Below are 15,074 nucleotides of genomic sequence, written 5' to 3'. Positions count from 1 at the left end.
GATAACGTTGTTACTGTGCCCAGATTCTGAAATATTCCCACAGGCACCACAGGACTAAGAAACCTTAGAAGCTCAAATCCTCCTTGACACTTGCCCAGGAAGATGTCAATATTTTAATATTTCATCAGAATGATTCCATACCAAGGTTAATAGATTGGTGTTCAAGTCTGCTTCAGGCCTGACTTAGCCCATCTGGCTTAACAGAGCCTAGACCTGTCTAGTCTCCAAAAAACATAACCCTGGACAATGAAAGGGCCTCTGTGTCACTTCTTTTCTTTCCAGTAGACTAACAGAATTGGAGCCAGGTGTGTGCCGCTTTAAAGATATCACTGCAGCAGGGTCAAGTGCCAAACTCTGAGAAGGGAAGGACATGCAGACCGACTGGGGTGTTAAAGTCCCAATCTGTGTCTGACTACTCCTGTGACCTTGAGAAAGTCAATTAACATCTCTGGCTCTTAGACCTAATTTTTAAAATGATGAGATTGAATTAACTATGAATCTCAAATGTGCCTTCCAGCTCTAAAATTGTATTTATGTGTTTGAGGTATTGCAAATATAGTAAGGCCTTAAATTTACTTTTTATTGATGTTGAGACGATAAAGCTTCATTTCATAACATCTGTTCCACGGAGCACCATTTTTGACATTTACATCGTACTTGAAAGGTGCGATTTAAAAATTTCCCGTTAAGGGGCGCCTGGGTGGCACAGCGGTTAAGCGTCTGCCTTCGGCTCAGGGCGTGATCCCGGTGTTCTGGGATCGAGCCCCACATCAGGCTCTTCCACTATGAGCCTGCTTCTTCCTCTCCCACTCCCCCTGCTTGTGTTCCCTCTCTCGCTGGCTGTCTCTATCTCTGTCAAATAAATAAATAAAATCTTTAAAAAAAAATTTCCTGTTAAAATAAGAGAATTGGTTAATACCAACAAATCAAAATTATGTATTATATGACTTGTATTATAGATCAACATTTTAGTCAAGCTAAAAAGAATCTCATGAAAAGATGTTTGCTAAATTTTCTACAATATACTTATAGAATACACATATTTCTAATGCAAGTCTTTTAAAATAATTATTGTGTTAAATATTAATAGGATTGAAGGCCTTTGTGTTGATTCTGTAGTTTGACATAATACATGTTTTTAGACAGGTACAATAGCATATGTTAGATTTCCTGCATTGGTGGGTAATGGATAGATTCTTTCCCACAATTATTTGTTAGAATACTGTGTAAATATCTATCACCAAGATTAGTGAATGGTATTACATGAAACCAAGTGAAAATGGATGGTTTTGATGTAAATTAAACATTGAGGCTCCAATTTGTTGACAAGACTGCTTTTACCACAGCCGTTTCTGGAATGTCACTGAGAAAATTTTTGGAAAGGCAGTGCATGAACTTTCTGTCTGTGCATTTGCCCGGAGGCCTTGGTGATATGATCTAAAGAAATAAATGGATGTGTGAGAGCTGACTGTCACTCTTGGATAAAGTCTATAAATGGGGGGTCTGTTGGTGGACAGTAATTCAATACGAGGTGGCATTATCAGGCAAAAATAACTTTGTATAGCATGCTGGCACCCGTGATTTGGGCTTGCTTTCTAACCAAATGTCGTTTATGTTCATTATTGACGTGAGTGAGAGATTATACCAAAAGTCTTAAAACACTTTTTTTCCAATGTAATATTTGAATAACTGATACGACAATGGTAATTACAGCCCATTCCTTCCTGAAAGTACCATCCATGCCCAAACGTGAATGGATGCGTTTTATAAACTTCACCTTGACTTTTCTTTTTCCACCTTCAGTAGACTTGAAATGCCCCAACACTTGGTCTGGGGAGAAAAGTAAAGGGAGGGGAGTAGGTTTTCTTCAGTAGTTGTATCAACGCAGCTTGTAAGTGCACTCTGAGAGCCTGTTGGAAGGGGATTTTACAGCTGCTAACTTCTCTAGAACCTGGTAGCTATTAAAATTGTAAACAGCAAAGATAAATTCCAAAGGTCTAAACTTGATAGCTTTTTGCCTGCATGTTGAAAAGAGATGAATCTCAGGGACGCGTAGGCTTGCCCTCCAAGTTTCTGATATGAGGTCAGGACAACATGTTTAGAGGAACCTGAAGAGAGATTTACATTTAAATCATACCAGAGGTCCAAGACCAAAAACCAACCTCACTAAAGTTATGTCGATGCATTTTCCTGGAGAAAGCCTGAAACTGCTTGAATATTTTCAGGACTCCTCATCAACACAGGCATTTACGTTACAGGTTGTTATAATCAGTACAAGTTCAGTCCACTTTATCTCCCTTTCCCTTAATTTTCCTGAACGAATTAGTCAGAGTTCTCTTCTTTATGATGAGAAAGGGTCACAAGTGGGGATTTCCACTTTGGAATTCCTTTTCCAATTGTCAGCTGTTTGTGGGCCTAATGACAACGTTCTTTCATCGCAGTAAGTATACAGCGTGTCTGCCAAATCAGAAGAGACATAAGCTTACTCTAACAATGTTTTTGAAAATTGCTATGGAATGTGTGCTGGTGGCCTGGAGCAAAAGAGACGAAGGTGCTGCCCAGCGTGTCTGGCTCCTCTGAGGGGGGAGCCTGCCAGTTGAATTGTTAGCCTGCTTTCACGGTAACTCATTTGCTTATTTATTCAGTAAGTACCTCCATCCTGGCGCCACGGGGGGCCCTCTCCAAGCCCGGAAGCTTGCAGCATCGGTCCATACATATTGATATCCCGATACACAGCAGTCAGATGTCTAGGCTGAGGACAGGGCCGAGCCGAGCAGAGGAGCGGAGAAGGAGAAATCTGTCTTCCTAACAAAGGACGATTTGCAATAGACAACCACCCAAGAAGAAAAAAAAACAAAATCAGCCTGACTGATTGTTGCCAGATCAAAGAAATCACGCTTGTTATTTTTTATGACCTTTGTTCGAGTTTTTCTGTCTGTGAGAAAGATATGGCACAGCATTACACTGTTAAAAAAGCTAGAGGACAGAGAGCGACAAGAGTCAGAATTTAGGTTAGAAACGTGTTCTGTACCATCAGCATTTTAAGTTACAAATGTGCGTCACAAAGATAAGTGACATTTAAGTGTTTACTTCATTAAATGCTGAGACAAAGGTACTGAGTGTAAATACTGAACTCTATGGTCAGTGACCTTGATCTATTGAACCTTGATGCCTTTCCCTAGGAGTTGTTTCATTCTTGGGTTTAGGTTTTAAAATGTAGAAGTATTTGATACATTATTTTTAACAGATTCTTTAAATAATAGTTGATTAAAAAGATGGGCTTTTTTTGTTAAAAAAATTCAATGGATTTTCCTGTGTCCCATAAATAATCACTGGTTCTAAACTTTTGAAAAGGGTTACTCGCACATGAAGTCATCAGAGACTACGGTATTTCCATAATCACTATTTTTATTAGCTAACAAGTTCAGTCACAACATGAGGTTTTCCCTGTACAGCCGATTCGAATGGCAAGCTCATACTCTGTGGCCACTTTGAATGGCACTACAGGTAAGCTGTTCACACTTAACTGGTCAGTCAACATCTGCGTAGTAAGTCATATTTGTATTCAATGGCAGCGTTTGATTTTCACTCAGATGTGAAAGAACATGTGCTGGGAAGGCTTTGTTGGTTGCTCTCTCATGCTGATCTTTTAGACATCTCGATGACCGCGATGACACCGCATGAAATGCCAATGAGCTCTGGAAAGGATTGTCATCAAACAAGTCAACGACAAAACAACACCAGGTGCTGTCAGCCTTGTCAAGCAGGTGACCAGCACATCAAGGAATGGCTGCTGAGGACAGGCGACCCTACAGATGTGACCTGTATGAGCCACAGTGCCCGTCATTTCCTGGATCTCCATTAGAACAGCGCTTCTCCAGCTCTCATGGATGTAAGAGTCACGTGGGCACCTTATCAATATGCAGATTTTGAATCAATATGTCTGAGTGGAGCCTGACATCCTGCATTTCTAACAAATTCCCAAGTGATGTTGACACTTTTGGTTCATGGATCGCACTTGGAGAGGCAGGATGTGAGAGTGCTACATAAGAATTTTTGGTGGGAGAGATTCTGTGCCGGGGTCACTGTGTTCATTCACCATCTCTTTATCGAGAAGAGAAACAACGCAGGGGGCATACAGCCTGTAGTCTGTGGGCTCTCTCTCATTTCTTTCTGAGTCTCACTGTCCATTTTAGTCTAGTCCTATGATGACAAGAAAAGCAAATAATAAAGAAAAAAATTCATTCAAAAGTTACTTAGCTTCATGGTAGCACAAAAGTTGGACACTTAATTTTCACTCAATTGTCCATTTTTACAAAAGTGTCCTTTTTCAACAAAGTGATTACTTTCACCATTTGAAAACATTCAGGAAGTGCTATGTCGAATATGATTAGTTAATGGAGTTCTGTGTGCCCATCATTCCTAATCCATTCGAAGGGATTATAATCTTCTTTGTCCTGCTTTTGTTTTGTTCCATCTACACTTTCCCATTGGGTCCCGCGGAGCCCAGGGAGTGATACTTAGGTATGTATTGTGGCCGTGTAACAGAAGAGAATTAAGCGGGCCCCAGCAATCAGGTCTATGACCTTGGTCTCATTAGCACAGTGCTCTGCTCAACTGCACAAGGACCCATGCATTTGTAGCTGCCTAAGCTAAGGGAGACGGATGTCTCTTCTCTCTCTCTCCAGTTACTGAAGATGTTTCAAATGGTCCCACTAGACTATTGCGATGTATTTGCTTAGAGTATCTGCCAGGTTAGCCCAGACCTTGCGATTTATCGGTGCATTCTGTCAAACTACAGGCGCACACTGGTAAATCAAAAGGCTTTTTGGACTGTATCCCCAGTAAGCTAGGTAATTGAGGATTGAAATCTTGGGAGAGTCATAGTACGGCCCGAATATATCTTGGTAAAATGTAAACAGTTGTGTCTCATGCTCTGTATGCTGACAACCCCGGTTAAATCATTAAAAAAAAAAATGTAAGTATGGCCAAAGGATCCCTTTCTCACTATCAAATCATTCATGTGCAGCAGGACCCAAAAAGATGTTTGCCAGAGGAAGTCACGTCACAGTCAATCTGGTAGAACTGCCTAGAGAATGTGGACTAAAACCCTGTTCTTGGAGGGGCTGCAATTTCAGGAATATCTATTCGAGTCTGAGTAAGGAAGGACCTTTATCTCCTGAGCAATTGTTTCGGATCCAGCGATTCCTAGGTTCGCCTTCTGCATGGCAATCCTTGCCAGAGTATATTTTGACACTCTGTGCCAGAAATTTCATTAAAAAATAGTGTTTTATTCTCTTAGTCATTTTTTCCCTCATGCCAGGCCTTACTAGTTTAGCAGCTAGAACTGAGCATTTGCTAATCTTTTTTTTTTTTTTTTTTGTGGAACTCATTTTTTTAAAAAAGCATCAAATTGAACATTCAAAATGTCATTATGTACATGTGGTATTATTTTATGCAGAACAGACTTCTAAAATGCAGTAAATAGTCTTGATTAAAATGGAAACCTTTTAAATAATCATGGGGTATAAAATCAAATGGAATAAGTCTGAAGTAATGCAAGTCAACCAAAGCAGCTTTAATGCTGTTTTTCTCATTTCCCTCTGCTTCATCCCCTGAAGAGCATAAAATTCTTAGGAGTGTATTAGTGGTGTGTTGAATGGCCCCCTGAGAATACCTGAGCCCTTTGCTCCAGTGTAACTGGTGTAATCAGTGTTTACACTGTTGGCATTCTCTCTCCCATGCCTTTGCTCAGGCCATTCTCCCTTTGAGAAAGGCACCAGCATCTCTTCGTCTAAATAAGAGTTTCTCAACTGCAACACCACTGATATTTCATGCTGGATTATTCTCTGGCGTGGGTGGCTGTCCTGTGTACTACAGGACGTTAAACAGCATCCCTGGGCTCTCTACTCACTAGATGTCAGTAGAATCCTCCCCTTGTAAATAACAACAACAACAAAAAATTATCTCCAGACATCCCAAATGTCTCCTTTATATCCCTCAAGCCCACTATGAAGCCTCTCTTGATTATTTATATTATTCCAGGATAACTTTTCCATGAAATTTACACATAAAATCCGATTGCCCAAACAACATACAACCACATGAACAACAAAATGCCACAGAGAATAAAGGAGCTGTGGCCGCAATGGCCTCTCTCCTGGGTCTCCTCTCCCTTTTAGAGACAACCACTCTTAAAGCAGGGCCTTCCCAGACTGTTTGAAGGTATCTGGAGGCTAAAATTATTATCTCATTATTTTAATTTGCTTCCCTTTCCTTGCTAATGAGTTCAAGCATGTCTTCCTGTGTTCTATGGCCATTTGAATTTTTTCTTTTTGTATTGCTTTAGCCCACTTTTCCAATTTATTACTTTTTTATATTGATCTGGATCGAAATCCATATTTACATTATAGTTATAGGTCACTTGCTTGTTGTATGTATACATATAGCACTATGTTCTCCCAGGCTGTATAATTACATGTGTTGTTGCATATTAAATTTTTATATAGCTCAAAATGTCATGTTTTAGGGCTATTGGATTGTATACCTTATTTAGAAAGTCCATCATTACTCAGACATATAAAAAAAATGACCCCACTTTTTCCTAATGCTTTTATACTTTACTCTTCAATTAACTAACTTATAGTGAAAATCAAGGATCTAACTTCTTCCCCTTCCATCCCAAATGAATAGTTCTGTCAGTCAGTTCACACTAGTTTAAGCTGCAGTAACAAACAACCCCAAATGTCAGTGGCTTACGACTCCCCAATTTCATTCAGACTCTGCTCCATGTCTTTTTTTATTCTAGATCCTGAAGGGTCAGCCTTTATCTGTGATGTGCCAAAGAAGAGAAAGAGAGGTGGTGGAAATCCACCTTGACTATTATAACTCTGCCTCTGATGTGGCCCAATCATGTCCACTCACATTTTTTGGATGTTGCAAATGATACGACTGACACTGATAACCATGAAGGAGAAGTATTATCCTTTTTCAGAGGTAGATCTGATAGAAATGAGTTCAGAGAGGAATGGGGTAGTGAATATCTCAATAATGAAATCCACCAAAAGAATCAATTTTCCTAAAACCATTAATGGAATATTTCCCTTACTTTCCATTGATTTGCTGAATCACTCACCTAGAACTGGCATACATCATTTTGTACTATTTTTATTCACCTTTTTATGAATATATTCTTTCTTCCCAACTTAATACCTTCCTTGAGACTAGGGATTATCTCCTATTCGTATGACACTTAGCCATTGATGGAATTATTTGCGAAGTTGGAGATGGCCCAAATATTCATTATTAGGAAATGGGTAAGTAAATACTGAAGAGCATAAGTAACTCAACTTGCTACGTAGGTGGCTTACATGTATGCCTTTTTTCTTCTACAAAATGATATTTGAGTTCTGAAAATCTCACGTTCGGCAAAATCATGCCCTAACATTAATAGCCCTAATGGGAAAAATAGGGTTGGGGCAAGTCACTCCAAACTTACGCACTACCACTCTGAAAATACTGAAAAGAACAATAATTATTCTAATGGATGCATTAATAGTTAAAACGTCAAATTCCTAATGCATGACAAATACTGAGGCACATATAAAGCTTTATCACAATAATTTGAATGTTGAATGCCAGAAGGGAATGTAAAGAGGTGTTCAGCCAGCTGAATTTGGAGAAAAGAGCAAAAAGCACAAAAGATTGAAGAGAAGCACATATAAGGCTTCCAAGAGGGTAGGTGGTGAAGCCAAGACAAGAGGATGTGCGCTAAGCAGGCACTGAGAGCAGCACCGCGGTCCACCCTGCTTGTGTCATTCAGCTGGACCTGTGCGCTTTGTGATCAGTGGCTCTTCACTAGTGTTCGTAACATTCAAAAGCTGGGAGAAGAGCCTATGAAGCAGTGTAACTTCTTTCTTATCCTACATCATTCTCCTCTTTACCGTTTGTACATAAGCTAATTTGCGTTGTAGTGACAGACTGTACATTCGGCAACATGCATGGATTTTTAAAACCTAATGCTGAGATGAAAAGGGAGGAAATGGGGGATTTATTGCAAATACTCCTTATGTAAATTAACACAAAACGAGGACTATGGTTTTACAAGGATACACGCAGATTTAGGGATCTATTTCAAACACATCGGAGGAGGTAGGTGTCTATCGGAAGGGGTAGAATTCAGCTGAGCATGCAGACAAGGGAATGAAAACAAAGTGAAACGCGAGAGGAATCTTGTAATCGTTGATATACACAGCATACCCTGTTCTCGGGAGCAGATTAGCTCGGCTGCCGCCTCTGAGAACACCACCACCCCAAATGTCTCTGGTTAATGGTCCCGTGTTGAGGAAGGTAGTTGATGTATGGCCTGGCTAAAGCCCTCAGGTCCTGCTTGTGTTGTGCTTATCACTAGTAGGAGTTTTCTAGACCATTCAAATCAGTTTAAGATTTCATTATCTCCCATGTGCTAAACTCTTCACTAGGAGTTCCACGTAAAGGCTTTAAAATTAAAGTACAGGTGCTTCTGGGATGCAGTTTCCTTCCATGTGAGATTCTGGGCCCAGGGCTGGTATGCGCTCTTGGAGATCAAGGTCAACCAGAGCGGCACCTCGTGAGTTCTCCCTGGGTGTGACGTGCCCTCTTCCTGGAGGTTTGTGTGGTCGCCGATCATACAGATCTTGCCCATCATCCGGGTGATGTCTTACGCTTAGCGACATCAGGATCGTTGAACAGCTATAATGCCTTCCCTGAATTTCCAGCCCCCTCAAGTATTTGGCTTTGGGAGTTTACAGTGACCACAGGTGGGGGATTACTTAGAGCCATAGGAATCTTTACTGGAGGCTGGGAGGGGACCTGCTGCTCCCCCAGCCCTTGGGCTCCTATTTATTCTCAGGTTCCTTTTGTATCTCCTCTCCTTTACCTTCCACCTCTTCTTCCTTCAGGCCACAGATCAGCTTAGGTTTCCTTTGTCCTGAAAATCTTTCCCCTTACTGTGCCTCGCTATTCAAGCAATAGCTCATTCTTCCCTCTCCTCATGACGAATCTTTCGGAAGGATGTTCTCCTCACCAGAATGTAAGAAAAAGGGTGCTTACTTTGTCCATTGCAATGTCCCCAGTGTCTTGAACGGTGCTTGGCATGTAATAGATGGTTAAGAAATATCTAAGGAGTAGCTGAAGGATACATGAATCAACGGAAGTCGTTCTCTTAACTTCTACTTTCATTGTCCAGCATGTTACAGTCAAACTCCCCCACTAACCATATTGAAACTGCCTTATTTAATAGCACTGACTTTCTATATGGCAATCTGGGTTTTACTTTGGACTACACTCTTTTTGATCCCCCCCCCCCAGTGTTCGACTTAAGTTTTTCCTTCCTATTTCTTAAAAATGACTTTTCCTTTGGCTTCCAGAATCCCAGCCTACCCCAGTTCTTCTACTAGGATTCTGATAATTTTTTTTGCCACCCTTTTTTGGATCCTCTTCCTTTGCCAATAAATATTAGTGATCCCCTTCACTCTTCTTCTGTTCTTCAGGCTTTGACTTTGTTGGTGCCTCATGAATATACAACAGCAGCCTCTCTCTGGAATGACAGACTTGGGCTTCCAGAAATCGCAAGGCTTCTTTTCTTGAATGCGTCACAGCTACTGCGACATTAGCATTTGAAAAATGATACTAAGTCCCACTACAGCTAAATTAGTTGCCCTTTTTCCTGAATTCTCCGTCGATGATCTCACCATACGTCCAGTCTCCCAAGCTGGAGATGTCTTTGTCAGCTCCTTTCCTTCTGCCATCCCTGTCCTGTCATTGGTCAAGACCTATCCATTGGGCCTAAGAAATGCCCTGTAGGTCTGGACTCTACTGTCCATCCCCCTGCTATCATCTCTGTACAATGTTTCAACATTTCCAACCTGAATTATCTTTTCTCTATTCTACTACTAAAATTATCTGTCTAAAAATGCCAATAAAATCTATCACAAATTCCTATTTTCTCCAGATTGTCTGTATTATGAAGTTTCAACTAGGAGTGCCTGGGTGGCTCAGTCGGTTAGTTACGGTCTGGGGTTGTGGGGTCATACCCTGTGTCAGGCTCCCGGCTCAGTGGGGAGCTTGCTTCTCCTTCTCCTCCCCCCCTCAAATAAATAAAATCTTTTAAAAAAAGTTTCAACTAGCTATACAGAGGACCTAACAATTTGGGGCCATTCTCATTCTCCAAACTAATTTCCTATCTTTCCTTAGTTCTTTTTTATTTTTAGTACCATCTTCCACCCTCCTTTTGACTAGAATTCTTCATTGGCTCTAGTCCTTGATCAAGAAGGGTCTCTTCTACCAGAGACCTGAAGTATAAGAGCATCCCTTCAGAGAAAGTGTTTTTACCTTCATCTTTCTTCTTATTTCAGTGCTTACCTCTGAGAGGAAGGGCCTGGCGTTTTTTATTAACTCAGTTTTCTTATAGCCTGTCATGCAAATGTGGGGTATCCACCCATCCGTCTGTCCATCCTTTCATCCATCCCTATCATAAATCCTGTGTGATTTAATACCTACTGGAGAAATTCAAATGTACAAAGTATGAAATTTTATACAACATCAAAGGCTGAAAAATTTTATCCAGAAGATTTTAAATACAATATTTACTAAAATATTACTGTTTAGAAGCATCGTTTCAACCTAACTCAATTTGTTTTTAAGTGCATATATATATGACCTCTGGTCATGTTGTGTGCGTGGGAATTCTCATGGAGCCTTAAATGCTCAATGGGCATTTCAGAAGTGAATGTATGTTTGCCAACTAGGATGTCACAGTAGAATCATGCTGACAATGTTTAGTGCATTTAAAGACATGCTCTTTGCTTTTTAGAAAAATCCATACAACGGAAACGTTACTCACACTGTATCTCTGTATGTTGAAACATACAGACATCCTGTCCTGATTGTTTTACCCCTTCTCTTGAAAGTTTTACATTCATGCATTTAAAGAATGAGATTTACAAACCTCCCGTGAGGGTTTTCTATCTTTATATTTTTAGGCATCGTTGCTTAATCAATAAAGCTGGAAACACTGATTTTAAAAGTGGAATTTTGATTAGATTCTCACATATCATGTATTTTATGGTACCAACTTTCCTGAGGTAGACTTAAGCTTAGAGTGCTCACAGAGGCCAAAAGTAAATTGATTTATAAGAAAAAAATAACCAGTATTAATATTTGAATGGGTAGCTGAATTACAAAATGGTGAACAGGGCTTTTTTTGAGTGATAGGCATCTCAAAACACGGGCATTTGATTTCTGGCTTTTATACTAGTTAAATTGGCTTAAAGAAATATCCTCCTTTTTGTAAAGTAGCAGAGAAAATACACCTAACCTTCTATAAAAAGAGAAATGAGTGAAATAGAGAGGTTTACTTTTTTTGAATAGAAATATGGAAAAAAGTTAAATGGCTTTGAGACAAGAGCATGACGTTGAACTCAGAGAAGGATAATGCCATTCGGTAGCTCTTCCTTTACTGTTTGGGTTTCTGTCCCTCTCTGAACGTTGCCACAGAGCCCTACCTGCAGTTTCTAATTCTGCTTTGAGGGAGTGGGGAAATCTTCCCCGGAGATTTATATCTTCCTTGGAGCGGTCTCCTGGAATTGTCTATCTGTGGTTGCCAAATGGTGAAGGAATGGCTTTGATCAGCTGCCACCCATTCACCCAAACCCAGAAACACACGGTCCAAACCATGTGTAGCCAGCATGGCGCTGCTGCTAATTACTCCTATTACCTTAATAACCGGAGAACGCTGGAATAATACATTTTCAGTCATGAATTAAAAATGGCACTCTATTGGCTTTGATGCTGTCAAAATGAAATCTGCATTACCAAAACTCTGTGAGCCAGAAGATTAATTATATTTGTACAACCTTTTTTCTTAACCAATCACTAACAAATTTTAAAAGTACATGGAGTCTTATTTGGGAAATAATTTTAGGCTATTATCTGAAATGCAGTGGTGCTAATTTTGTTGGTCCAGTCAATGTGCTGATTGCTACACTTCTTAATTCTACTTTATCTCTCAGAGATGGAATCATATTAAAATCCTTTGAAAATAAAACCACACATTGTTTAACTGTTAGATTAACCTTCACCGAGTCAATGAAATTCCTAATGAATAAATCCATTGCATTATATTTGATTTGACTTTATAAAAATAATATCAGAGTTAATTGACAATATAATGAAGGGTTTGCAAGAACTACCTTAGAGGTTTTATTTCCTTGTCTTTCTCTTTGTTTCAGAATCAGAGTGTGGCTCAGTTTCTGCATAATCTTTAGTTGAGGGCCCCACTCAAGGTGCTGGGCCAGAACTGGACAGCCCCTGGCTATTAAGGAGTGGATTCTCTTTTGGGCAACTGGCCAAACTTGACTGCGGTGGTATCAATTGTAGGTATATTATTGTATTCATTTTACTAAAGGGCACGTCACTTTTTTTCCTTCAGGAATTTTTAGCAAGTGGTTAAAAATAACCTTTAAGAAAGGTTATATTACTGCTGAGGCCTAGCCAAACCTTTTAGATGGAAATCTGCATCCGTCATACTCAGATCTGTCAAAGGAAGTCTAGTGAGTAGTTCAGTAGACACAAGGTTGAATTCAAATGTCACTGCGCCATGTTTTGTAAAAAAGTGGCTGGCCGAGATGACCTTTGCGTGCCAACATTCCATTTTGTAGTTTGAAAGGTAGGGAAAAGCTAGTCCACAAAATTATGCAGTATTAGGACCCAATCTACCTTGAAAGCAAAGACAGATTCAAATTTTAATTCTAAAATTGTCAGCTTTGGCTGAGAATGAACATGAATTTAATCAGCTCTTACATTTTCATTCAATCTTAACCTGAAACATTCTTTTAGAAATGAATAATGTACACTGTTGGTCATGAAGTTGTGAGTTTAGCAATTATAGAAAAAGCTGTTTAAATAACTTTTCATTGAGGACCTTGTTTCTTTAAAATCTATTGCATCTGCTGTAATTACGAACTGTGGCTACTCACCTCCCAAAAGCTAACACTTAATTCAAGAGAACATCACAAAACGAAGTTAATAGTCATTAGCAATGCTGATAATGAAGAGTATTCACTATAAAGATTCTAAATAATAATTATTTGAACACTACCTGTTGCACTTTGATATAGTTGCAGAAAATGAAAGAAAGAGCTGGGGGTGCCTGGGTAGCGCAGTCGTTAAGCGTCTGCCTTCGGTTCAGGGCGTGATCCCGGCGTTCTGGGATCCAGCCCCACATCGGGCTCCTCCGCTATGAGCCTGCTTCTTCCTCTCCCACTCCCCCTGCCTGTGTTCCCTCTCTCGCTGGCTGTCTCTCTGTCACATAAATAAATAAAATCTTAAAAAAAAAAAAAAAAAGAGCTGAACCAATGGGAAAAATGTTAGAGTTCTATTCCAGGAGCATTTATTACACTTGTTGTGTGCATAGCTGTTTATAGATAGACTGTAAATGTGTGAACTGCAAAGACAAGTAATTCCTTTAACCAGTGACGTTCCAATTACATAGATCAAACCTCTTTTGAAATAGGTGCCCACAGAGAATAGTAGTTGTCACTTCATTCAACTTTCATGAACACCAAGGGGATTTAGAGAAATAAATCTTGGATTGCTTTGCTCCTACCTTTGTCCGTCCCCTTTCCCTGTACCACTTTTAGAATATATTCTTAGGACATATGGGCTAGTTGATACTTTCTAATTTTAGAGAGAAAGCCATTGCCCCCATGACTATCTTACTGTGTTTTAGGTGACACCTTACATGGTGAGACCAAGAACGGAACACTCCCATGTTCTGCCAAGATTGTCCTATGCCTACCTCTTCTTCTTCTTCTCCTACATCCTCTTTCTGGGTAATTTAATCCACTCTCTTGGTTTAAACCACAACCTCTATGCTTATGATTCTCAAGATTGTACCTTCAGTCATGCCTGTCTTCTGTCTAAAAATAATAATATACATCTATCTATTGGATATTTCCACCACCGTGCATCATACGGAACACCACACACTCTCTCTGTCCTCCCGATCTTCCCATATTTCCAATTTCATTGCAATTTTAGGTGCCTGAGGAATATCTGGGAAGCTACAGCTGTCGCAGTGAGTTAGAAATGTATGTCTACCACTGCGGATATATTACTTGTCTTTTTCACCCCCTCCATTATTCTTAAAACCTGGGATCACTTTAGACTACATATTTGCCCACATACCATAATAACTGGTCAATAAGTTTTTGATTTTACCTTCTAAAAATTAAAAACGAAGTAGAACAAGTAAAGTTGTGTGCTAATACTGTTGAGACTCAAAGAATTTAGCTGAATTCACATTTCCTGGTGTACATATAGGTATGAGGGCACTACTTATTTATTTAAGACTCACTTAATAAATAACTTGACAAAACATGCTAAAATGAAGTCATTGGTAGAATGCGAACAATTGATGTAGAACAAGGATTGGCAAACCGTGCTTTATCAGTAATAATACCCGCTTGGTCATTAGTGGTCTTTTAAAATTTTTCTTAAAAAAATTTTTTATGGGAGTGCTGGGGTGGCTCAGTCAAGCGTCCAGCTTTTGGTTTTGGCTCAGGTCATGCTCTCAAGGTTGTGAGATCGAGCCCTCTGTCCAGGTCCGTGCTCACTGGGGAATCTGCTTGAGAGTCTCTCTCTCTCCCTCTGCCCCTCCCCACTCAAATAAATAAATAAATCTTTAAAAAAAAAGAAAAAAGGGAGAGATGTGAAGCTAGTCAGGGGGTTATTGTAACAGTTGAGACAAGAATAAGGAGCATTGTAGGATTTGGAGATATCTGGAGAATAAAATTAATAGGACTTAGTCTTCAGTTTGGTTTGGGTAGTGAGAAAGAGGGAAGCACCCAGGACTACCCTCAGGTGTTCAGCTTACGCACTGGGTGAATGGTTAAGCAAAGTTTAGCAAACCACAGTCGTTCCAGATGAATTGAGCCAGTTGACAAATTTTGTAAATAAAGTATTACTGGAACACAGCCATGACCATTCCTTGATGCATTATTTATGGCTGCTTTTGTGCCACAAGGGTAGGGTTA

The 15,074-nt window shown here is 39.8% G+C and overlaps 1 long non-coding RNA gene across 1 annotated transcript; it reads left to right on the top strand.

The window, feature by feature from the left end:
- The first annotated feature begins 907 nt into the window (after positions 1 to 907).
- On the top strand, positions 908 to 13,383 carry LOC148109325 (uncharacterized). Its single transcript, XR_015725888.1, has 2 exons — positions 908 to 3,892; positions 6,809 to 13,383. It is a non-coding gene; the product is annotated as an uncharacterized LOC148109325 (long non-coding RNA).
- The last annotated feature ends 1,691 nt before the right edge of the window (positions 13,384 to 15,074 follow it).

This window comes from Ursus americanus, chromosome 10 (genome assembly GCF_024610735.1).
Source record: "Ursus americanus isolate L20-20 chromosome 10, mUrsAme1.1.p, whole genome shotgun sequence".
NCBI classification, from domain to species: domain Eukaryota; kingdom Metazoa; phylum Chordata; class Mammalia; order Carnivora; family Ursidae; genus Ursus; species Ursus americanus.
Note: the sequence above shows the minus strand (reverse complement) of the source record. Positions and strands in the feature narration are given on the sequence as shown.